At 37.1% G+C, this 25,331-nt stretch overlaps 1 long non-coding RNA gene across 1 annotated transcript; it reads right to left on the reverse strand.

Annotated features, from left to right (window-relative positions):
* Positions 1–652: 652 nt before the first annotated feature.
* Positions 653–25,331, reverse strand: LOC114017831 (uncharacterized). Its single transcript, XR_003563099.2, has 6 exons — positions 25,254–25,331; positions 13,953–14,055; positions 13,188–13,356; positions 3,581–11,521; positions 2,204–2,282; positions 653–1,624 (listed from the first exon to the last, which is right to left on the reverse strand). It is a non-coding gene; the product is annotated as an uncharacterized LOC114017831 (long non-coding RNA).

Here is a 25,331-nt window from a genome sequence, read left to right on the forward strand (position 1 = left end):
AAGATAAAAATAAGTACGTAAGACTAATGAGAAAAATTGCAAAGTCAAGTATACAAATGCCATCTTGATTGAGGTTGCAAACTGCTATCACTACACATATTAGAGTTCATCATCAGTCTTAAAAAGATGGTGTGCTACTGTTTTCTTAGAAAAACACGACTTATTACACATCTCTGTGTCTACATGTATCTGTATGTTCAGAAATAAATATAATGTTTACAAATCTTACCACTGTGAAAAGAGATGTTGATCAGATAGCAGCATACCTGCAAACTGTATGAACTTCATGCATCAATGATTACTCTTTGCATGCTTCTTCATCTCTCTTGTGAAGACATCTGAGAAATGTGCATACAATCTACATAACAGCCTTCCAATTTATTTTGTCTAAGTGAAGTGAAGTGAAGCCTTCAGCATAACTAATTCTTTTTGTGTGGCATTCTCAGAGATTTCACTTTGTAATCTCCAGTTTAACATGTCTGTCAAAATGTTACATGGCAGAACTGTTCAAGTGTCAGAGAAAACATTAATACCAAGACACACACAAAAAAACCCAACAAAAGAACAAAATAACCCTTACATTTGAAAAACTACATTGGCACCTTGCATGTGGAAAAAAAAAAGTTTCTCTACAGTATTATTGATGACTGCTGGATTTTAGAAAAAGAATCTTGAAAACTTGATTTTTTTCTGACTGAAATAAAGAATGACAGCCCTTAAAAATAATAATACAGGTACTTTTCTTAGCAAAGTATCAGTTCAGTGACACATGCATCACTACCAGAATCAAGACTGTAGCATGGGCTTCTAGATGAACAAAAAGCAGAATAAATTTATACTTGAGAGTGCCATTGTCTTTATTTTGCTTTTTTATAAAAGAATGTAACTCCACAGACTGCTTCTCTAAAACCAAGAGATTGCTGTTGTTGAAATTTGTTTTCATTTGTCTTTTTTTGTGGTTAAGATGACCCTTTGTTAATCATAAACTTCTTGATTTCCTGTCACACTGTCCCTGATGTTCTTAAATAGAAACAAAAAACTCTATTTGCTGTGTAGCTGCTGAGAAAATAATGTCAAAGCAACTGTGGGCTTGGGAAGATTTCTGAAGTGTTTCTGAAGCCTAAAACTAACGAGACTGTGGAATGCTACTGCCCTAGAAGGTGTTAGACATAAGTCCTGAACTAAATCTGACTCAATAATAGGGTTTGAATTTCATGGGAAGCTTTCTAAAATTTGGGTTTATTCCAAAAAAAGGCTGAAGTTAAATAGGAAGCAAACAAAGAAACACAGCATTTCTCATGGACTGATCTGCAGCTGTCCCATGAAACTGGCATTCCCAGACCAGCATAGAGTAGATCAAAGGTAAATGACACAGCATTATACAGTCCAGCTGGAAAAGAACTGTAGAGTGTCTGATTTTGCTTCGTAGCATGATCAGACTTAGCTATTTCATGCCTGTCAAATATATTTTTAGGCTGCCTTCAAAGTCCTTCAGTTTTGGAGACTCATAATATCCTTTGGGCAATCTCTTCCAGTTTTCCTAATGTCCAGTCAAAATTTCTGTTGCTTCACTTAAGCCCATTATTTCTTCTCCTATTCACTGTGGACACGGAGAGGAAGGTATCTGTGAGAGAACAAGAAAATCAGATAAAGTACTATTTCGACTAAGTATATTTATTGTTTTTACATTTCTACGACAGTCCTCATTAATCCCCATTAATCTAGATGTTGGTATCCCCTATTTATACAGTGTTGTGATCCCACACACCCCACACACCCCCACAGACTTATTCAGTGAAAAGTAAAAGACATGCTAACTAAAACAAATATTGTATGGGTTTTGGAAAGAGGTTGATAAATCTGAATAGCTGTTAGATAGCATAGTGAAACAATTAGGAGCTGTAAAAATCTGAAAATATTTTATGTAGCCATGTTTACATAAAAAAAAACCCCAAGAGCTATGTTTTAAAGCTCTTCTTTCTGTTTTTTTCAGAAGTAACTTTAGGGGAATTGGTGTTTACAACTTAGTGAAGACTAAAAAGAACTGAGAAATATTTTCTCTTTTTTTTTTAAATGTGTCTTTATAAATCATGTATTGTAAATAATTGCATACCTAGAATGCAACCATTACTTCTAGCGAAGGTGAATGTATTATCTTTATAGCTTGTGCTGCACATTCTTATAAAATGGAACTCAATTTTACCTTGTGGAGTATTCATAGCGACTCTTGATGCTTTGCGTGAAACAGAGGACATAATTTGGTTCAGAATATCCAAATTTTTCTGCAACACCAAAAAAAAAGAAAAGGAAAACTCTGAACTATTTGTCTAATATTCATAGATTTTTATAAAAGCAATACCTCTGTTTATAAAGTATTTTAATGCAATGAAAATAATAAAATACTGTTTTACTATCATTTAGTAAATGACACATTGACGTACCCAAAATCATCTGATAAGATAGTCATAGAATCATGGAACAGTTTGGGTTGGAAGGGACCTTAAAGATCATATAGTCCAACCCCCCCTGCAATGAGCAGGGACACCTTCAACTAGATCCATCTGCTCAGAGCCCCATCCAACCTCACCTGGAATGTTTCCAGGGATGAGGCATATACTACCTCTCTGGGAAACCTGTTACAGTGTTTCACCACCTCATCCTAAAGAATTTCTTCTTTATATCTAATATAAATCTACTCTTCTTTAGTTTAAAAGCTCTAGCCATTGTCCTATCACAACAGACCCTGCTAAAAGTTTTGTCCCCATCTTTCTTATAAACCCCCTGTAAATACTGAAAGGCCACAATAAGGTCTCCCTGGAGCCTTCTCTTCTCCAGGCTGAACAACCCAACTCTCTGTTTTTCCTTATAGGAGAGGTGTTCCAGCCCTCTGATCATTTTTGTGGGCCTCCTTTGGACCTGCTCCAGCAGGTCCATGTCTTCTCTGTCCTGAAGACCCCAGAGCTGGATGCAGTACTCCAGGTGGGGTCTCACCAGAGCATAGTAGAGGGGCAGAATCACCTCCCTTGACCTGCTGGCCATGTTTCTTTTGATGCATCCCAGGATATGGCTGGCTTTCTGGGCTGCAACTGCACATATGCCAGCTTTCACCCACCAGTACACCCAAGTCCTTCTTGGCAGGGCTGCTCTCCATCACTTCAGCCCCTGCCTGTATTGATATGGGGTGATGCTTTGTCCCAGGTGCAGGACCTTGCACTAGGCCTTGCTGAACCTTGTAAGGTTCACATGGGCCCACTTTTTGAGCTTTCCTGGTCCCTCTGTATGGCATCCTGTCCCTCAGGCATGTCAACCTCAACATTCAGATTGGTCGTTTGCTGAGGGTGCACCCGATCCCACTGACTATGTCTATTGATTAAGATATTAAACAGTACTGGTCCCAAGACAGACCCCTGAGGGACACCACTCATCACTTATCTCCATCTGCACATTGAGCTGTAGACCACTACCCACTGGGTGTGACCATTCAATCAATTCCTCATCCATCAAACAGTCCCCTCATCTAATCCATATCTTGGCAATTTAGAGAGAAGGATGTTGTGGGAGACCATGTTAAAGGCCTTACCGAAGTCCAGATAGATGCCATCCATAGCTCTTCCCTTTGCCACTGATGTAGTGACTCCATCACAGAAGGTCACTAGGTTGGGCAGGCAAGATTTAGCCTTTGTGAAGCTGTGCTGGCTGTCTCAAATCACCTCTGTGACCTTCGTGTGCCTTAGCATAGCTTCTAGGAGAATCTGTTCCATGATCTTCCCATGTGCAGAGCTGAAGCTGACAGGTCAGTAGTTCCCAGGGTCCTTCTTTCTACCCTTTTTAAAAATGGGTGCAATGTTTCCTTTTTTCCAGGTACCAGGGTCTTCACCTGACTGCCCCGACTTTTCAAGTATCATGGAGAGTGGCTTGGTAGCTACATCAGCCAATTCCCTCAGGACCTGGGACACATCCCATCAGGTCCCATAGACTTATGTATTTTCTAGTTCCTCAGGTGGTCGTGAACCTGATCTTTTCTTACAGTGGGAGGGGCTTGAATCTTCCAGTCCCTGTCTTGTGGTCCATCCACTTGAGAAGTGTGGGAAGAGAGGTTTCCAGCGAAGACTGAGGCAACAAATCTGCTGAGTACCTCAACCTTCTTATCATCCATTGTCAGCAGTTTGCTAGTTGTGTTAATTGCAGGGGGTACACTTTCTCTGACCTTCCTTTTCTGGCTGAAACTGAGTAGTGTCCTTATACTCTTCCCAGGATACCTGTCCCTGCTTCCATTGCCTGTGTGTTTCCTTCTTGCCCTTCAGTTTGACCAACAGGTCTCGACTCATCCATGCTGATCTCTTGCCTTCCTTTCCTGATTCCTTACACCAGGGGATCAAGAGCTCTTGAGCTCTATGAAAAACATCCTTCAAAATCTGCCGTCTCTGTTCTGCTCCCTTGTCCTGGAGGACAGTTTCCCAGGGGGTCCTACTGACTAGCTCCTTGAACATACTTAATTAATCCAAATATTTTCCCTGCAAAATATATTTTACTCAAAATGTATCTTTAAAGTATATTAGTGGCTTCTTTGTCTTTTGTGACATCTAATATCATATTCATATCTACACTGATTTTAATTGCACTGAATACGGAATAGTTTTTAAAAACCCAGGCTCTACATATTTCAGTATCAATACCAACCTTGCTCTTTATAAATTTAATGTACCAACTAATTCCATTAACTTTGGTTTGTTTTACTGGTTCTACTGAACAACCTGTTTTTGTGGGGGTTTGTTTATTTGTTTGTTTGTCTGGGTTTTTTTCTTTTTTCTTTTTTTAAATTTGATTTCAAGTAGTGTCTCTGTAGATCTTGGAAGAAAACTTCTTGATGAACATTTCTTTAAGATGGTTATTGATTAAACTATTTTTAGTCTTATGTTAATTTTTTTTTCCCAAACCACATAAAATAACTCAACCCAAATTCTTTAAAATTGGTGACAGTAAGATACACGCTTTACTGCTAAAATGACTTGATAGTGCAATGGTTATCAAGTAATATGAAATAATTACAGGATACTTAAACATGCTGCACTCAAAATCCTGCTGAAGGCCAGAACAGTAAGAGCACCTTAAATATAATTAAAGCCAAGAATTCATTGTTAGTATACATGAAATATTAAGAGTCTAATCATTATTAGTCTAGATCTAATTGTTAAATTAAAATGAAAAGAAAGAATGCAGATAAAATCATTGTGCACATGCTTCTTAGATGCAGCTCCTATGCCCAGTGCTGTGCTCATGCTCTTGATGGTCCTCTGGGCTCTAAGGTTGGTGGGTTTTATTCGTGTGTGTGTGTGTTGGAGGTGAGGGGTTTGACACTGAGTTGTGAGCCTCTAGAGTCCTTTACAGGGAGGACTGTGATGTTCACGTTGATGGGTCTCCCTTCCTCTAAGGGTCCAGTTGGAGCCATTTTGACATGTTTATGCTTCTACAGCCTTGCTCTTTCTTCTTTGGTTTGTAGCTCGATGTTATGTCCAAATTAACTACATATGGCTCCCTTTACATATGTCAGATATTTTTTTTTCCTGTTACCCCTAAAACCAATGTTGCCCAGGTCCAGGTCTTTAACCCACCATGGGAGAATTTCTCACAGCTGTGGTACCTCCAGTGCCAAGAGCCCATCTCTTATCACTCCTGTGCCTGAGCTCCTCTACACCACATCCTGTGTCCCCTGTGTCCCCACTTCTTCAGGTCTCTCCTGTCCTACCATACCTGTGTTTCTCTACACAATGCCACTGTATTAGGGCTGTATATATCTCATTCTATACAGAGTAACTACTTATTACAACCATGGCTGTACTGTTTTAAAAATAAAGTAAATCAGCTGTAGGCACCTGATCAATTAAGAAAATTCCTGTCACAGCTAAACCAAGCAAACCAAACCTGCAGGCAGGTCAACAGAAGTTCAGACAGAGCAGGTCTGTCAAGCGTCAGCCCTGAGGCCTTGCAGACTCAGTACAAAGCTCGGCCTGTTACCAGCAATGGCAATGCTCTATTACAGTGTTACATCACTGCAAACTGTCCTAATCAAATACTCTTTTTTTTTTTTAATAGGAAGTCATGAAGCAGATGTGCCATGGAGGAATTTAGGGTTGAGGTGGCCACAAGGACAGAACCACAACACTCAATTGCATAAGGTCTTAGACTGGCTATTAGGAAAAATTTCTTCACTAAGAAGGTTGTCACGCGTTGGAACAAGCTGTCCAGAGAAGTGATTGAGTCACCACCCCTGGAGGTATTTAAAAGATGTATAGATGTGGCACTTAGGGACATGGTTTAATGGTGGACACAGTAGTGTTACGTTAACTGTTCAACTCGATGATCTTAAAGGTTCTTTCCAACCTAATTGATTCTATGATTTAAAATTTGTTTATGAATGAACATAGGTATAGCGGGTTGATTATGATTTCTATTCCAAGGTCTCTGTCCTACAAAACATACACTTTCTGCACAGAATACAAACTCTCATACAACACTGTATTTACTACTACCTTTTGGTCTCCCACTTCAAACATGTTATAAGAATGTAGATATCTTGAGAATTAATTTGTACTTCTTTTTGTTATTTCCTGTACATAGCTGCATACTACCAAGGGTTTTGGTAAGCCTCTCCAAAATGATTTTTTGTGCCTCGTTTGTTTTCCCAGTGGAGAGTTCTGAGCTGGGCAGTGGTTCTCAATGTCTTATTTACCTGAGCAGTGTTTTTGGGTGCCTCTCACCCCATAACAATATTTTTATAAAAAAGGCAGACAGCATTGAAATTTTTTTAATAATTTCAGTCCAGGTCCATATATGTGCATATACATGCATGTTTTTCCTATAGTTCTTTCACAAATTACTTAAGGAAGCTTAGTAGATTCAGGGTAACCATCACTCATTCACTTTACATCTGAAAAATCAATCGCTCCCTCAGAAAGTGATGGTTTATCCTTGCTGCTCAGTGAAAGCATTTTTTCTCATTCAAGGATATCAAAACAAGTAGGTTTTACCTGCAGAAGTCCTGCTGTGAAGCCTAATATCTCTACAGCAAATGAAAACTCATAATCATCCTTTTCTGAATATTAGCATTGCAGGCTAGAATTTACAACCTATATCCATTCAAATAACTTAGCAACTGTGCCACATAGATAAGAGAAATGCATTTACCAAATGGTCTCAAAAAAAGCCAAGATCTAGTATCAAGGCAAAAAAGTACATTTAAAGATTCACTGATAAGATCAAATCAGCCATAAGGGACAGAATTTGACTGAAAAGAAGGTGTTTCATCAGTCCATCAAAATGTAAGAACTATTGTCAAAAGCGTCTGGATACTAAAAGTTCTGAAGAAATAAATGTAAAAATCCTTTTTCTTAAATATCTGTTCTTCAGACTAGAAGAATGATTTGGAATGTATCATCAGCCTTTAAAGACTAAATTTTACTGATGATCAATTTTTTCTTCTCTGTTGCAAATACTTTTGTTGTAAATTGACCCTCTTCAAGTTTTGAAAATGTTGACTGTTTACTTAATTACTCAAAGAGGTTTAAAGATTAATTATATCCCTGTTTCTCTTTACTTACATATATTCCAAAACAGAAGGCAGAACATAACTTTGTCCATCTTTATAGATGGATATAATATAGATATTTACTTTTTAAAAGGGAGACTTTTTTTCAGCTGAACAGTTGTTATGGAATCACAGCTGCTGTGAATGAAGAAAATAACTTGTTTCCTAAGTCTTGCAACAATGAAAAAAGGGCAAAACTTAAAATTCTAAATAAAATACATCAAGTATAATTGCAATGGTAAAAGATCAAGGTTGTGAGATGCCTGAAGCTGGAATATTCTACAAAACAGAAAAGTACTGTAATAAAAAAAAAGAAAAGCCAGCCCGGCTGGATAACATTGAAAATTTCCACAGAAGGGAGATATGAATTAAATAATAGAGAGAGAATTCAGAAAAGGTAATCTCAGTGGATTTATTCAGAAAGTGTTTGGAGACTTGCTTCATCAACAAAAGGCAGAGGAAATCATAATTGACAGGCATTGTACCTTCCCTCCAGTTCTGACAGCAGGCCAATGTACGTTACATTGAGGTGCTGTTATGATGCCAAATGCAGGTCATTTTGAAAAAGAGGGGAACTGAGTATAAGACATTTTCAAGGTCATATAATATAATACATAAAGAAATCTCTACCCTGATCTTCAAAATGGGCAAGGTACCAAATGTAATAAAAGCAGGGTTCGAAGAAGCAGGCTGACAAACACCATGAATTTTACTTGGAGATACTGATTTTTAAAAATAAAAGCATAGCAAGAAGAGCGGAGAAAATCATCCAGAAGTGATGATTTTTAAAAATAAAAGCATAGCAAGAAGAGCAGAGAAAATCATCCAGAAGTGGGGCAGGCATGGGGTGAGAGTGAGAGGCTGGTAGGGGTGGAAGCAGCTAAAAGAACCACTTGTGACTGCTGTGCATCTGGAAGACTGAATGTTTGTAATAAAAAGACTCTCTGCCATTTCCCCCAGTTCTCTTCACGCACTGAGTTAGCAGTGTTTCTTTGTAACAGAGGTTTGTGTTTCTCTTTATGTTCAGAAACATGAACATATTATAATTTTTAAAATATGCATGTTTTATCATCCACATAAGATGTCCAGTGGATCTGATATTTCTAAATTTTTAATGTCAGATATTTCTATCTTTCAGGTAAATATACTTGTTATTAGTGTTCTTTATCATTCAAGGCTTTCAAGGAGACATAAAGACAAACAATAGGGAAAGTGTAACTCCTCTGTTTAGAAAACAGTTTTGTCACTTCCTTTTTAAGAAAAAAAAAAAAAAAAAAGCAGCTAGTAAACAAGGCATTTTATCAGCCATCAGCATTATTTTCCCCAGAATAAACATATGCAAATGCTACTTGAAAACATTGCAGAAAAAGCCATGGAGTACTGTAATACAATAATAAATCCCACAGATCAAGAATAGTATATTCTTATTTATAATTTCTGTAGAGTTCTTTGACTCTGGACAAAACCCTCCCAAAGGAAGAAACCATTCTTCTCTTTGATAGCCTAATCAAAAGAATGGTTTGCTGAGGAATAAAGATGAGGATAGCTGAGGGTTATTCACAAAAATATAACCAAAGTAAATAAATCCAGAACCTTGTCAGCAGTGTCAAAAAGGAGGGAAACATGCAGGAATATCCTTGGAGTAGATCCAGTTACGCAGTGAGAGCCTTGAATTATGTCATCTATATCTCAAGCAAATATTTTACTTCTAGATAAAGGGAGTAATAATAAAAGAGAGGACAAAAGAATATTTCATAAATAAAATTTCTCTGGTGAATGGAGGTGTTCTTCAAGTTTTCTCCTAGGTTAGATCTTGCAGATGAGTTTGGCAGTGAAATGCCACGGACTAGTACATGATCCAGTCACAGTTATGTTGTTATTCTAATGAGCAACAAATAGGTCTACAATGGGCTTTACTGTAAAAATGTAAATAGCTGGAAAAATTATGCATTATCATTACAAGTATCATAATTTTACATAATCATGCTCAGCTTTACAAATACGTAAAGCTTACACTGTACTCTCTCAGCTCACAAATCAAGTTCCATATTACAGCTTCTATAAATCTGGTCTGTTAGGGGCATGATGATGAAACTTGGCATGTAGTAATAGATGCCTCAGAATGTCTGTGACTAGGGTAAAGCCACCACAGGTCTTTCTGGAATTCCTGACTCAACATATATAGACTTTTTTAGCATATATGAAGATATGATATATTATGAGAAGACTGATTCAATATCCCTAGTTTTGCCACACTGGTATTCATATTGAAACCTCTTAGTTTATTGGTTTGCTTGCCTTTCTGGAAGTATGAAAATGGACAAGTGCTTATGTGATCACTTTAGAAACTTCTTCTGGACCCCTGTCAGAGGTTTAATGAAGAAGCACTGGAGCTTCTTAAAAGACAGCACGAGAGGAAATAAACAGAACATAAAAAAAATAAAATTCAATGCAGTACATATATTTTTAAATAAATGGTTGATTTATTTCTGAATAGCTGAAAATCATTAAAAATACTTTTAAAAAATTGAAACATTTAAAATTAAATTTTCATAATGAAGTGATGTTTTCTTCCCCTTGAAATTGTCCTAATAATACTAATTACTTATGTACTGGGACAAATGATGAATTCTCTGGTAAAAAACCCCAAACAATAAAATAAGTCAAAGGTAAATGTAAAGATGAGAATAAGAAATTCTGATAATAAGAAATCTTTAAGAGATGAGAAGAATGAAGTCTGAAAATCCTGCTATGCTTATTTACATTCTAGCTTACTTCTGAGTAGCCAAACAGCATAGTGCAAATTTTATAAAACAATCTAAATTCATCTAGCATTTTCAAGATACCATATAGTTTGTTGCCATAAATATTTGTGAGTACTTAGTCTTAGGATATGTGAAAATTTTCTGCCAATGACATATGAGTAGGAATTGCAAAGAGAAAACAATAGTCATACAGTTCATCTTCTTCTCTACCACTGCACTTTTTTTGTTTGAATACATACTTGTGATATAAATCTACCACTTAAAAGCATTCTATCAAAACCAATCTTTGTAGTCTTGATACTATTTAAGATTTTCAAAGTGTTTTTTTCTCTTGACCAAAACACTAGCTATACCATTCCAGTGACACTTGGCTGTACCATTTCAGTGAGTGAGTTAGCTAGAACTGCATGATGAACCCAACAATGTGGGGTATCTCTGGAAATACAGAATGCTGTGTGTTAGTCACAGAACATTGTCAGTCGGGAAGGACCTTTGGAGGTCTCTAGTCCAAACCTGCTAAAAGCAGGTCTAATCAGGTCAGACTGTTCAAGGCTGTGGCCAGTACAGTCTTGAACACCTCCAAGGACAAATATCCCAGAAACTCTCTGAGCAACATGTTGCAGTGTTCAATTACCCTTATAATAATATATGCTTCATCATATTTAATTGCAATTTCCCATGTTCCAACCTGTGTCCATTGCTTCTCATTTAACCTCTTTAAAGAGTTGGACTCTGTCTTCTCTGTATCTTCTGATTGGGTACTGGTAGACAGCAATATCATCTTCCTGTAGTCTTTTCTTCTCCAGGCTGAACAATCCCCGGTCTCACAGCTTCCCCTCATAGACAGATGCTCTGATAACTTAATTATCTTCATGTCCTTTTGCTGGACCTCCTTTTTTATATCCATGTCTCTTTTATACTGGGGAACTCAGACCAGGACACTCCAGACACCACACTCCAGATGTGGCCTCACAAGGACTGAGGAGAGGGAAAGGACAACCTCCCTCAATCTGCTGGTAATGCTCTTCAAAATGGAGCTGGGATGCTGTTGTCCATCTTTGACACAAAGGCACATCTTTGATTTTTTTTGGGGGGGGAGGAAACTTTCTAGACCAGTCTTTACAATAAAGTAAAAGACACACACAAGTTATTAATCCTGTTTATGAGACTTCTGTAAAAAGAAGGAAATAAAAAAGAACTGGATTTTAATCTTCTTGTATTTTGAATAACTGTATGTATACTTGTAATAAACAGGGGGAAAGGTGGTGCATGTATGCAAAACTTGGCCATCAGAATAGCATTTTCCATTGACGTTGCAAAAGAGAAAATTACTGTTTAAATAGCAAAGTGAGAAATCTCAGACTCCTTATGGTAAAATACAGCTATCGGATGCATGCATGCTCATCAGTTGGTGAACATGTAATTGATGTTGATTTTATCTGGTGTAATAGACTAGGAGTAAGAAAGAAAACCTTCTGAGCTAATAAAAGACAGGAACTGAGGAAGTTTAATTGGAAGAAAGGACAAATGTAAGGCTACAGAAGCACAGGTATAGAATAAGCAATTATTTTTAAAAAAGAAGGAAAAGCATCTGAAAGAAAAACCAAAGAAACAAACCAACTATGATTTGGTCTACCTAGCTTGCATGGAACTTTGCATCATTTCCTTAACAATACATTTTTGTTCTGTAGTTCATGCTTCATTTCCTGTGACGTTTCCAATTACAGTAGTGAACATGTATAAAGTAGAGTCTTAGCAACTTACTTATTACAGAAAAAGGACTCTGATTCCACATCATATGCAAGAAATAAAAATACAAATGTATCAACGAAAAACAGTTTATATGAATGTAGGATAAATTTCTACAAAAAAAAAGGATCTCTGTTCTGCACTGGAAAGGGTACAGATTTATTTCCAGGTCTCAATAAAAAAGGCACAACAGCATAGTAAAATTTGTTAATAGTAAGAAATAGAAAGTGAAATATAGATTGTGAGTGAATATTATATCCCTTCAGATGTTGGGAACTTCAGCTTTGGACAAATGCCCAGTGGACAGACAAAGCACACTATGCAGAATTCCCAGCCATGGAGAGGTTCAGTCTTCCTCTATTACCATGGTATCCGCTATTTAGTGTAATAAACAAAACTATATTTCTTGTCTTGACACATAGGAATGTTGTCTCTTTTTGTTCACCAGAGTATATCCAGCTGCATGTATCTGGGAGCTACATCCAGGAGCAGCATGTTCTGGGCATCCCAGCATGTTCTCTGGCATTGTTACATTGGTAAGGTTATACAGTGGTCACTCATGCTGGCATAGGGGTTATTAGGCCTGACATGGCTTGCCTGAGATCACAAATTCCTCAAATACAGTATCTTTCATAACAGTCCAAATACAATATCATCAGTGGAATCAATCAATATACTGCAGAAAGATGCAACAACATTAAATATAAATATATTTTTTAACAAGTATTTAGCAGCAGTAATAACGTGTAACCATTGTGGATACCCTCGTAAAAGAGAAGCAACAAAATATTCATTGAAATAAAACAGTGAATTAACAAAGTTCAATGGCAAAGTACACTTGATTACTACCGCACAGAGGACAGGTTCAAACAAAACTGTCAGGGAGATCCTCTCCTTGAGCCATGAGGCTCAGAAAGGACTGCCTTGCTTTCTACATTCCTACTCAGAGAGGAGCCTAGGTGCGGCTGGATCCAATCCTATTCCCAGACTTAGTCAATGGTTTATGTCTAAAGGGTTATATGTGCAAAATCAATCCTTTTTATTGCTTAGCTAATATTTCAAAGTTTAGCATGCTATTAATCACTTACCAAGAATCTGTTGCAGGAAGAAAACTCTCAGCTTTGAGGAGTAACCTGGAGAGGCATCCCTGCTCAAGGAGAGGTCCTGGCATGCAACCTGATGCCATGCAGAACTCAACAGGCTCTGGGCTGTCCACTATTTATAAATGGCCAGTGGGGAGCACACTGCCAGAAACACCTATGGAAAGGAATATTTGTATAGCTAGCCTCTATTTTTTTCTGAAGTATGGAATTTTACTCTACAAAGATGCAAACTGATGGTATATGTATATATGCACACATGTACTTCCATTTCTATCCATATTGAACTGCTTCCTTCAAAAGCCCTTTCTTAAGTTTGGACTCCATGAAGGGTATCATTATTATATCAATTATTTACACAATAGCTTTGTTTAAGAAAATTAATTTCTCACTGCATCAACCTATTTGAGTATTAATATAAAACAAAGGTCAGCATACTACAGCTAATCAAAATTTCAACAGTTTATCATGGATAACTACTTCTCTGATGAAGATATATAAAGCATATTGTATTGCTTGCAATTGTATACATATGCATATACATATATATATACATACATGCATATATACAAATACAAATGCAAATACATATGGAAATACAAACACAGCTTCCAGTCCATCTAGCTGGACAATTTTTTTAGTTTACATATGTTCCTGGTACACTGAAGATTGTCAGAGTTCCATTTTCAGTCAGGTGCTTGAGAGAGGCTATTTTTAGAAATACTTTGGCCATGTGTTTTTATAGACACTCACTTTTGCTCTCAATAGAACTGATCATTCTCCTTTTTCTCCTGTTTTTGCAGTCTTCATGAAAATGCTTCTTCTGTGCTTCAGGAACCTCAGGTAAACTTTAAAACTGGAATATAGAAATAGCATATTAATAACCCTTCTGGATCACTGAGTCAGTTCCATGTTCTTGAATACAATCACAGTATGTAATTTTTGTCATGATATATCAAATGTTTACTTGACTGTAGCTACACTTTTTTTTGCTCATACTTCACTGAGGGTAAAGCTGCTACAGAATATCACTATATGATGGATAGGAAGTGTCCTTTCCAGTCTCAATGTATTCATGGGCAGTTTATATCAATTTTTGCTTGTGTCAAGATTGTTCTCCGTTTGGATAGCTCTCCTCCATCATTTGTAGTATAGATTGCAGTTATGTCTCATAAGCAGTCAAAGATCTATCAGCCTTTCATTATTCTAGTAACCCTTGCATGCATTTATTCTAGCACAAATTAATTTTTCTTGGGAGTGAACTACCAGAAATATCTGCTGTATTTTAGACAATGTCATGAGTGACTTGTACAATGTCATTCTCACTACGCCTTTTTCTGTATTACCTATAATTATTCATTTTCTTAATACGTAACTTCAGTTCTGCTCTCAGGATAATAATTCTAATTCTTATTTTACTATAACACAAGTGTTAATTTTAGGTGTCTTTGTTCCTGTGAATGGAACAGTGTTGGTATGCAAGAAGCCTTGGCATTGATGACTTTGGTAGACTCCTGTCTGCTCTAGGCTAGGATGATTACTGCAAAGTCTGTCTACTGTGACTTGGTATTCTGCTAGCATAAATCAAAATCTCATGTGTTAATTAGCAATATTTAACTTGCAGGTAGAGAAAGACTAGAAAGATCAGGGGAGGCTAGCAACCCAAATGAATAAATGCCTTATAGAAGAATGAAGCACTGGTGAAGAATTTCCAAAATTGCTCATCTTGTGAGAATTGAGCCATTTTGACCTGTACTTAGAATGATGAAGACATCAAATAGACAAATTAAGATACTTTCTTCTAAGGTCATAGGCTCCCTTGCAACTCCTGTAATCTCTCATAAAATACATGTGAGGGGACTTCCTAGAGAAATTCTTCTGTCACTTTTAAAGGGAAGATGGACAGAGAATACTTCCTAGTCACCACTCTTGCAACTTTATGTCCAAAAGGGAACAGAAGCAATGACAGAGGATTATGCTCTGCCTACTCCATGAATAAACTCCAGAAAGCAACTCAGACCATCATCCCACGATATTTATGCCATATATGTCCATGACAGGATTAACCAACTGGATAAATTTAGTTGTAATTCATTATGTACAGAAATATGCTACTGGCAAAATTGCCAGGGCAAACAATATAAGCCTATTCCTGCTGACTATGGTTTATGAGATTTATCCTGTCTAGAGGACAGATGATGCACCCCTTTTTATAAAGCCAGCTAGCAGTAAGTACAGCTGCTAAAAGTAATAAACCCATTTTGAACAGTCAAGGTGTTTTTTTATATGACCATTATTTTCTCATCTGGCTGTGGGGGTTTTCATGTGGAAGCAGGATTCCTAAAGCTGGAGCTGCTCTTTTACTAGAACAGCCTCAAAAGTCTGTTGTAATTGATGGTTCTGGAGTGCTTTGATGCACTCTATGCATATTACCGCCAAGAAAGCAAAGGTGTACTTTCTAACTTTCTCAAAACCTAGCAACAAACCATACCATAGTGTAAGACGACCGTTATCCTAAAGCTGGTATGTTGGTGGGAGGCTGGTAAAGCTAGTGGCTTTTGCCCACACCTGCCCATTTGCCAGTTTTCTGTTCTTTTCATAATTTTTCCCCCTTAAAGAATGACTTTTTTTTGTCAGTCTTGAATAAACAAAGTAAACCATCCCTGAGGGAAAGATGTCCACTTAACCCAGGTGCCTTAAAGTTGCAATATCATGGGGTGACATAGACTGTTCATAATTGTAATCAATTTTGGATTAGTTTGCCTCTCTCCTCACGTTTTGCTTGTTTATTTATGTACTTTTAATTATTTATGTAGCATGATTTAAGCCATTCTGCAAGTGTAAAAACCCAGATTTGTACAGAAAGGCTCCACAGACTATTTTTGAACCATTTGTCGTTCTTCCATTTCTTGGTAACATTGCTGATCTAAGGCTGCAAAGCTCAGCAAATCTGTCCATTTGCTTGCCTGTCTGTGAGATTTATATGGTTCTGGGAGTTGTCTTGTCCCTTTATCTGAGGGATGGCACAGGCAGCTACCTGTGTCCCTCTATGACTCCAGTTATATAGAATTTTACACGTCTAAAGACACTGGTTGTAGCAGCCATGTCTTAAAAATCCATAATATTCTTTGCTAATGCCCTAAGTTTCCATGTTCTCTGGGGACTGCGGGGCAATTCACTGCTATTTTATGGAAGTCACTGAAATGTTAACATGAATGAGAAAATATGAAACAAGCATAGTTTAAAGGCAATGGAAGATTAATAACAAGAGTTCCAGGCTTATAAATGACAAAGGCTTGTACCAGAGATTAAAATGACAATAATAAAAAATGCAGTCTTTATGCATGTAGTATAACTAAAACCTTTTACAGCAGTGTATGGATTAGCCTCAGTTGCTTTTAAGCATATGTAGATGGAATAGGAAGCATCCTTGATTGTCTGTCAAGAATTAACAAATCAGATTTTACTATTACATTATTATATTGCATAGATTAATATTTTAATTACATTGCAATATATTATATAATTGTGTAAGTATTATAATGCATTAGTGCTATAATTATAATGGATAGCATATAATAAATATATGCTATACTAATCATAACAAATAAAATATAATCAGCATGTTAAGATGGTATTTTAAACATTTATTTATATATTTTAAATTTCTAATATTATTAAACTGCAATAATATATAATATATGTTTGCAATATACAACATAATTTCTTATTAAAAGTGTATAAGTATACTGTCTTATATTAACATATTATTTTTTATTTAAAATTTAAAATTTAATATTTTGGTCTTGAAAAGAATGTATATTAATATCCTATTTATAGTGTTACTATTTGTATTTATAGCTGTCAGACTCATAGTATCAGATGTGAACAGATAGCAATCTGAAATAAGTCCATGCTTTAAATTTCTCTTTTGATACGAACTTCCAGAAATATAATGGTCTTCTGCAGATATTGCAGCATATAAGAAAAATTCCACAACACTTAAAGCCTAACAGGTAAATAACAGTAAATATTTCTGCGCAATATTTGCCACACTGCTTTTTAAGCATCAAAACAACTTAAAAACCTTACGTGACAGGATGTCATTTAAACTGAAAACAGCACAGCGTAGATGTGTTTATTTTGAAGTTGTTTCTTGTGAATAAACTTCAAGGTATAAAAAGAATTATCAATGCAACTCTTAAAGAACTAAGAAAAATATTTTATTTATTTACAGATATTATATAAATTAAAAGATAATCAGAATTTATTTGAGTGGAAGCATTTAAAGATATGCTAAGAAAATGTTTCATGCATGTAGACCTGTGTGCCAAGAGTGTCTTAATGATAGCAGGAAACATAAACAACTTCATGGATCAATACATCCTCAGCCTACACGGGAGAGGAAGAAGGATGCATAGCTGTGACCACATTTCATGTTCCAGATCTCACACCTTACTGATGCATTCCCAGTAGCGATGCACTACAGTCCCAACTGTTAAACCCACAGCTAACTAATCTCCTCGTGTTCATGAGAATAAAACAGGAATTTCAGATGTTATATCCTAACAGTCACACTTGATGGATAACACATGTAAAGTCATTCTCCTAGAAGGACTTCATTGACATTCTTCCTTTAACTATATGTGACAAGTTTCTCTGCCACTTCAGTGCATCTTACGCCTGTGACAAATGGTCAAAAAGACTGCTAAAGTTAACTTTATTCTTTTAAACTTTTGTCCTTTGTGGCAAGGAGATGGCAGAAAACAAAATCTGCAGTCCTTTGCATGTATTCTTCATATACATTATGTAAGTGTCACATTAAGAGTGACAAATGGCTGGGGGCTAGGGGGAGACTGCCCTCCCATTGAGTTAAGAGGTTCAGAAAGGATCTCCTTCCTTTCTGAACTCCTTCTCAGAGCGGAGTCTAGGTGTGGCTAGATTCAGTGCTAGTCTTAGATTTGGTCAAAAATTTCAGGTGTAAAGGATTATATGTACAGCCACTCACCAGCTTGCTTGTCAGAGCCCCACTTAAGGACTTTCACTGAAAGAGTTTTGCAAAGCTGAAAAAATACGTGACTTATTAAGGCAACAGATGTAACAAATCCAGAATTGCCATTGATAAATACACTCACTGCAAACATCAAGCCTAAGTAAAGAATACAGCACTTCTGTTAGTAGAATTGTCCCAGGTAACATCCAACATAGTCAGAGCTGCAAGTCACACCAAAGAGGCATCCCTGCTTTGGGAGGAGAGAGGTCCAGGCTCATTGACCCGTCCTAGTTAGAATTCTCTCCTCAAAGAAAGAATAAAAGGATTCTAAAATGACAGATTTTATGTTCATGGCAAGGTGGGACTAAGTCTATTATTGTGTGCTGACTGGCCCTGAACAAGGTATCAGTTCTGGAAGGTCAGTTGGGCTCAATGAGTTAGCATGGCGCAGGGAGGATTCAGTGCAGACAGATTTATGGTACACGTTTACAGCGACAGCCGTGCAGGGGTCCTCCTGGCCTTCACGTAAGCAACACCAGCCTGTGAGGCCCGTGCCTCAGCCCAAGTTCACTCAGCTTGTTTAGACCACATCTGTTACATGCTTTGTGCGATAGGCGAGCTGCTCAGGTCAAACTCCTAAATCCACTTTGAGCTGAACAGAATTGTTCATTTTTAGGAGAGGATGGCAGAGCACACCACCACAGTGTTGCAAAATTGTTTAGGATAAATTTGAAAGGCACTGCAAAAAAGGCAGATGTGTCACCATTTTAACTCTGTACTGATTTCTTTGATAACTCTATACAATGAAATAATAGCAGCAAAGAGTGCCTTAACATCTTCTAGGCTCATATTGTAATTGTTATAACTGATATGCTGCTGCACCTCACATTAATTTGATTAGACATAATGAGACCTTTTCACTAAGAAGTTTTACCCATTAAACTTGTAAGTATTTGTTCAGCTGTTATCTTTCCGATGCCTGCCAAAAAGCATGGACTAAAATGGGAGTAAGTAATGCCCTAGATAAACTCTTTCATTTTAATGGCTCTCATTCAGAGAAAAAAAAATCCAAACATTTAAAACTTCAGTGAATAGCATATTTTCCAGTTGGCTTCTCAACAATTTTCTTTATAGGCTCTGGTTGAATGGTGTTTAAGTGAACAGTACATTTTTACGAATCCAAATTGAAAGCAGTAACTGCATGAAATAAAACTGGACTACATGGTGCAGTATTAACATAGTTCACTAGGTAAAGCATGAACACAGAGTGAAAAGCTATGTGTGATGCTGACAGTGAATATAAATAATGAAAAAAACTTAGGAGCCTGGCCCCATCCTTTTGACACTCACCCTTAACATATTTGTAGACACTGATAAAATCCCCTCTGTCTTCCCTTCTCCAGGCTAAACTTGCACAGCTCTCTCAGCCTTTCCTCATAAGGGAGATGCTCCAGTGCCCTAGTCACCTTTGTAGCCCTCTGCTGGACCTTCTCCAGCAGTTCCCTGACTCTCTTGAACTGGGGAGCCCAGAACTGGACACAGCACTCCAGATGCGGCCTCACCAGGGCAAAGAAGAGGGAAAGAATCACCTCCCTCGACCTGCTGGCCACACTCCTCCTGCTGCACCCCGGGATCCCACCGGCCTCCTGGGCCACCAGGTCACACTGCTGGCTCATGGGCAACTTGCTGTTCACCAGAACTTCCAGGTCCTTGTCTGCAGAGCTGCATTCCAGCAGGTCAACCCCAGCCTGTCCTGGTGCACGAGGTTATTCCTCCCTGGGTGCAGGGCCTTCACCGAACTTCATTACATTAGTCTCTGCCCAACTCTCCAGCCTGTCCACGTCTCACTGAACAGCAGCGCAGCCTGGAAGAGGGTCCAGATAGACCTTATTGTGGCCTTTCAGTACTTAAAGGGGGCTTACAAGAAAGGTGGGGACAACCTTCTAGCAGGGCCTGTTGCGATAAGGCAAGGGGTAATGATTTTAAACTAAAAGAGAGTGGATTTAAACAGATATAAGGAAGAAATTTTCTAGGATGAGGGTGGTGATACACTGGAACAGGTTTCCCAGAGCAGCAGTAGATGCCCCATCCCTGAACACATTCCAGATGATGTTGGATGGGGAACTGAGCAGTCTAATCTAGCTGAAGATATCGTTAGTCTTCACAGGAGTGGTTGAACTAGGTGAACTTTCTATTAGGTCCCTTTCAACCCAAAGCATTCTAGAATTCTATGATTCTTATTAAGAGTGTCTCAGGACAGAGTAATTTGGCAACATTTCTGTGGCATAAGTACCTGTAAGATATAGTACATAACAATCATATACCTTGACTCATCCATGTGTTTTAGCCTGTTTTGTTCTATTAACTAAGCTTTTTTATCAATCAGCTAAATCTTGTTAAAAAATATCTCAACGTAGTGTGACACAGGATGATTTGACATTGAGACCGAATAAGTGTCATTCTGTTTTCCACTGTATATGCTATAGCTTTTATCATCTGATCTGTTTGTTGGGTGGTCTTGGTGAATATCCAGTTGGTCACAATGCAATGAAGGCAAGAACAGATATGTGAAAATGCTGAATGTTACTTGCTTCGTCATGTCAGATTTCTCTGACTTGCCCATTTCTGAAATAATCAATAGAGAGCATCATACTGTAAAATAAACAGGCAAATAAAACCCCTGTGAATTCAATTTTTCCCCCAAATGGACCTCTTAGTTGTTATGCTTTTTAATTCTTTAATAGCTTTGTGATTTAATTTGGCATATTGCCATAATAATGCATATAGTATCTCTAAGCTTGGTGTATTTTTCTTAAGAAAGCAAGACGACTTATGTGACTAAGTGTATCTAAATAAATCTTAATGTTTTCAGTTTTTTTTTTTTTGCTTTAGAAGTATAGAGACAAAACTGAGCAACAAAACAAAAATAATATCCATAATTATGGTAATACATTTTATAACACTGGACTGAAATTTCTGTGGTTAAAATAGGGAAAAATTATGGAATGAATAATTGGTTTAACTTTTTTTAACATGAACCTCATTTTTTTAAATAGCTTGTACAGACTTTTATGCCTGTTATACTGTGACAATGGTTTTAATGGTATATGTGCATTAGAGAAATTTGCACAATGATAATTGTATGGTTCTGTAATTTTGATGTAATGAATTTATGAAAATTCAAGTTCGTATTGCTATTACATAATCTGATTAATTACCTGTAAATTACATCAGTAATCTTATATATTCCTACTTGCAATAATGTAACCTGTAACAGTAAGTACTGACAATATTTTGTATGCCTCAGTAATCCGGTTCAGATAAACTACATTGCTAACCGAGAACTTCAGAGACTTTGACTTTGCTGGGATTCTTTGCAGTCTTCCTATGAGATTATGAGCTCAAGACGCTCAGTGTCAGGGACATATATCAAGCCAGGTCTAACATTCCAGAATATTCTTGAGACTACTGATCATTCATTAAGAAAAAGTAGTGCAAGCTACATCATTTCTCTCAAAATCACTGGAGGTTTAGTATTTTCTGATAAATACTAATCAACTATTCAGTTACAAGTGTACTTCTCAGATAAAAAAACCCTTTCATTTACATCTTATTCTTCAAAAAGGGACTTTAAATTGTAATTACAGGCTGCCTTCAAATAGGGTAGTCTTGAAAATAAAACAAGTACGGACAGAAAGAGAAAAAGAGAGAAAATAAACAGATCTTTAGCACTGTCCTGCCATTATTCATACCACTTATTTGTATGATGATTTCAACCACAGGTTTTGGCCTGTATCACGTACTCTCCCAGCAGAAGACCAGGCAAGCTAAGAGATTTGCATGTGTCCAGAGGCTTTCACCAATGGCTTGTATAGACAGGACCATTCTGCCCTTGACGGAGCGAAGAGTTTCACATTACAGCTACCACCAGCGTTGAGTGAGTTCTTTGCTTTCCAGCCCAGAGAATGGACACTATTGTAATTACCAACCAGCTTCATTTTGCAGTTTGATGACGGGCTACTGATCTAAAGGAAAAATGCCTACTTTCTGTGTTCTTAAGATTGTTTATCACTTTTACATTAAGCTGTCACTCAATTTAATGTATAGACTGTCCTAGGAATGTAGTCCAGAAGTTAAGTCTTTTCCTTTATTAAGGGAAAGATCTTTCTTGCTCAGTGGCAAGGTCTCACTTCAGAAGAGCCTTTCCAGTAGTCAAGGCATTCACTTTGGGTTTTGAAAGGTGGGTGTGAATTTGCCTTTTCACTTATATGCTTCCTCTTCGCTATTTCACATAACTTTCTATGCTAGCCCTGCTGCCTCAAAGTAATCTGACTTTTATTTTGAGTATTTCTTACACTGATACCAACACAGTCGCCCTCAGATTTCTAAAAGCCTCTTTTTACAAATGTGAGAAATACCTGATTATCATAAACAACTGAAACTCGCTTGAGGTAATTTGATTAAGCAGTAATGAAGCTGTTATTCTAAACACATAATACAAAGTTTTATTCAGGGGACTATTGTGTATACCAGAATAAATTTTCCTTCTATTGCTACTTACAAAAAGAATTAATGTTATTAACTTAATTAAATGTTGTATGAATTGGTAACTAAATATTGCTTTGTAGTAAGTAAATATTTAACAGCTATTATGTTTCTTTTACTGTTCTTCAAGTTCCACCAACAATTTCCTTCCAAATAAGATTACAGAGGACAATGAAAGGTATTTTTTAAATTGACACTGTAATTTTAAACCTACAGTAGCCAAGGTTCTGATAAAGGTTATATCAAAAACCTATTTTTAATTACTTTTACATAAGATATAAGAAACCAGTCCAGATTTACAATTTTTATATAACTTGCTGAGGGATGCTAAGTTTTCTTTTTTTAAAAAAAAAGATTTATCTTAGGCTTATACTGTTAGTTACATATATAAAGGAAAATGGGTTACCTTTTAAATTTGCAGCTTTCTCCAATACTGTAAACCATACCCATCTCCAATAGAAAAACAAAAAAACAAACCAATCAAAAACCAACCAAAACCCCACAAAACATAAACATAATTTTAAGTCTACCTCTACACAATTAAGAATTTGTGTTCATAATTATTATATATGCATATCTTAAGGTAACAATGCAATATGCATTTGGGACTAGAGAGGAAGCATGGGAGCATAACTAAGGAAATATTTTACATAGTAGAAGAGACTGAATGAATATACACACTGTGTTTCCTTATCTGTTAGAAGACTGAAGTTGCTATTGAAATTTCAATCTGACAGGGAAAATGTCACATGTAGGTATAAAATGACTGTAAAAATGATCTTTAATTTGTCAGTTCCCTGGACTTAAATTATAGCAAAATGAATGTTACTTTTAGAAACTGCAATCCACTTCAGATAAGGATTTTGTTTGCTTATTTTCTGGAGTAGCTCAATTTAATCCACACACAAGTTGGGGGATAACTACTTCTCTAAGGAATACATGTCATTTCAATACATTTTCCTTTTAAACTTGATTAAATAAGAAGCAAACAGTTTCTCACTGGTCACTTTGATTATTAGTGTTATGTTCCTCTGTAGCAGAACACAACAGGTGCTGCTTCACGGAGTTAGAGGTAAGCTGGAGTAGGAGACAGTTCCATGATATTTCAGCAGTGGACTGAAACAGAATATCACTCATTTAGGCTTAGTGGTTTCTCTGTATCCCCATGACCAAAAAAGTAAAGTATTTTTTGCCTAATTTCAGTGTGTGCTGCTAACCTGACATACACTATTTTTTCCAGCAACCCTACTGCACTCATACCACAATAGGTAGCAATGTACTGACAATGCAATGCTTCCATTACTGAAGCTCTTTAGCAAATTTCTTCTTGTGCCAGTAATAACTTACAAGGCTGTAAAATTAAAACTACAGAATTACTCACAAATAGGATGTGTAATTGGTCTTATTTTGTGCAAGGATAGTCTGAATATTTTGTGCCACTATCAATGTTGAAAACCAAGCCTGAAATCGAGCATGTGATCTTCAGTATATAAAGAAAGTTTTTCCCCTTGAAAAATGAAGAAGTTTCTTAAAGAATAAGGACAGAAGAATTGTTGTGAAAGGTGTAATGCCCCGTGGTGGGTTTGACCTTGGCTGGCTGCTAAACCCCCTGTCTTGCCACTCTGTCACAGCCTGTCCTCAACAGGACAGGAGGAGAAAATAAAGACAGAAAAGTTTGCGAGTCAAGATAAAGACAGGGAGATCACTCACCAACTACCATCACAGGAAAAGACAGACACCACTTGGGGAAAATTCATTGAATTTTCTGCCCACTAAAAATAGACTAGGGAGGTAAGAAACAGCAACAAAAATTAAAATAAACAACTTCCCTCCACCTATTCCTTCTTTCCTTTCTCTACCTCCTCTCCCTAAGCAGTGTAGGAGGATGGGGAATGGGGATTTTGGTCTGTTTATAACAATCTCTGTCACTCCCTCCTCCTCACGCTCCTTCCCTGCTCCAGCATGAGGTTGCTTCCGCAGAAGATAATTCTTCATGAACATCTCCAGTGTGGGTCCTTCCCACGGGCTGCAGTTCAAGAACTGCTCTAGCATAGGTCCTTTCCACAGGGCATAATCCTTCAGGTATGGACTGTTCCAGTGTGGATCCCCCATAGGTTCACATGTCCTGTCAGAAAACCTGCTTCTGTGTGGGCTCCTCTCCATGGGCCACAGTTCCTGCCTGCTCCACCATGGGCTTTCCATGGGCTACAGCTCCCTTCAGGGCGTATCCAGCTACTACAGCATGGATTACTCCACAGGCTGCAGTATGGATTTCACCTATTAATTATGATCAAAATTTCCCATATAAATATATAAAAAAATAATTGTCCAAATTCCCATGACAATTGAATATGTTAGTGTTCTGTAGTTACATTACCATGTGAAACTGAGCAATATCAATAGGCATCTTTTATTATAACTTGTAGCTCAAGGTGAGGCACACAGTGTACAAACTATATTGAATGAGCATGAGGAAAATAATTTCTTGTGAAGTTTCAATAAATGGTGTAACTTACCGATGGGAAATTCTAAGTGCACTTATTGCTTCCATCTCTTAATTAGTACATCAAATACCCAAACGTTCTTCTGAATCT

The sequence above is a fragment of the Falco cherrug genome, chromosome 2 (assembly GCF_023634085.1).
Source record: "Falco cherrug isolate bFalChe1 chromosome 2, bFalChe1.pri, whole genome shotgun sequence".
Classification (NCBI taxonomy): domain Eukaryota; kingdom Metazoa; phylum Chordata; class Aves; order Falconiformes; family Falconidae; genus Falco; species Falco cherrug.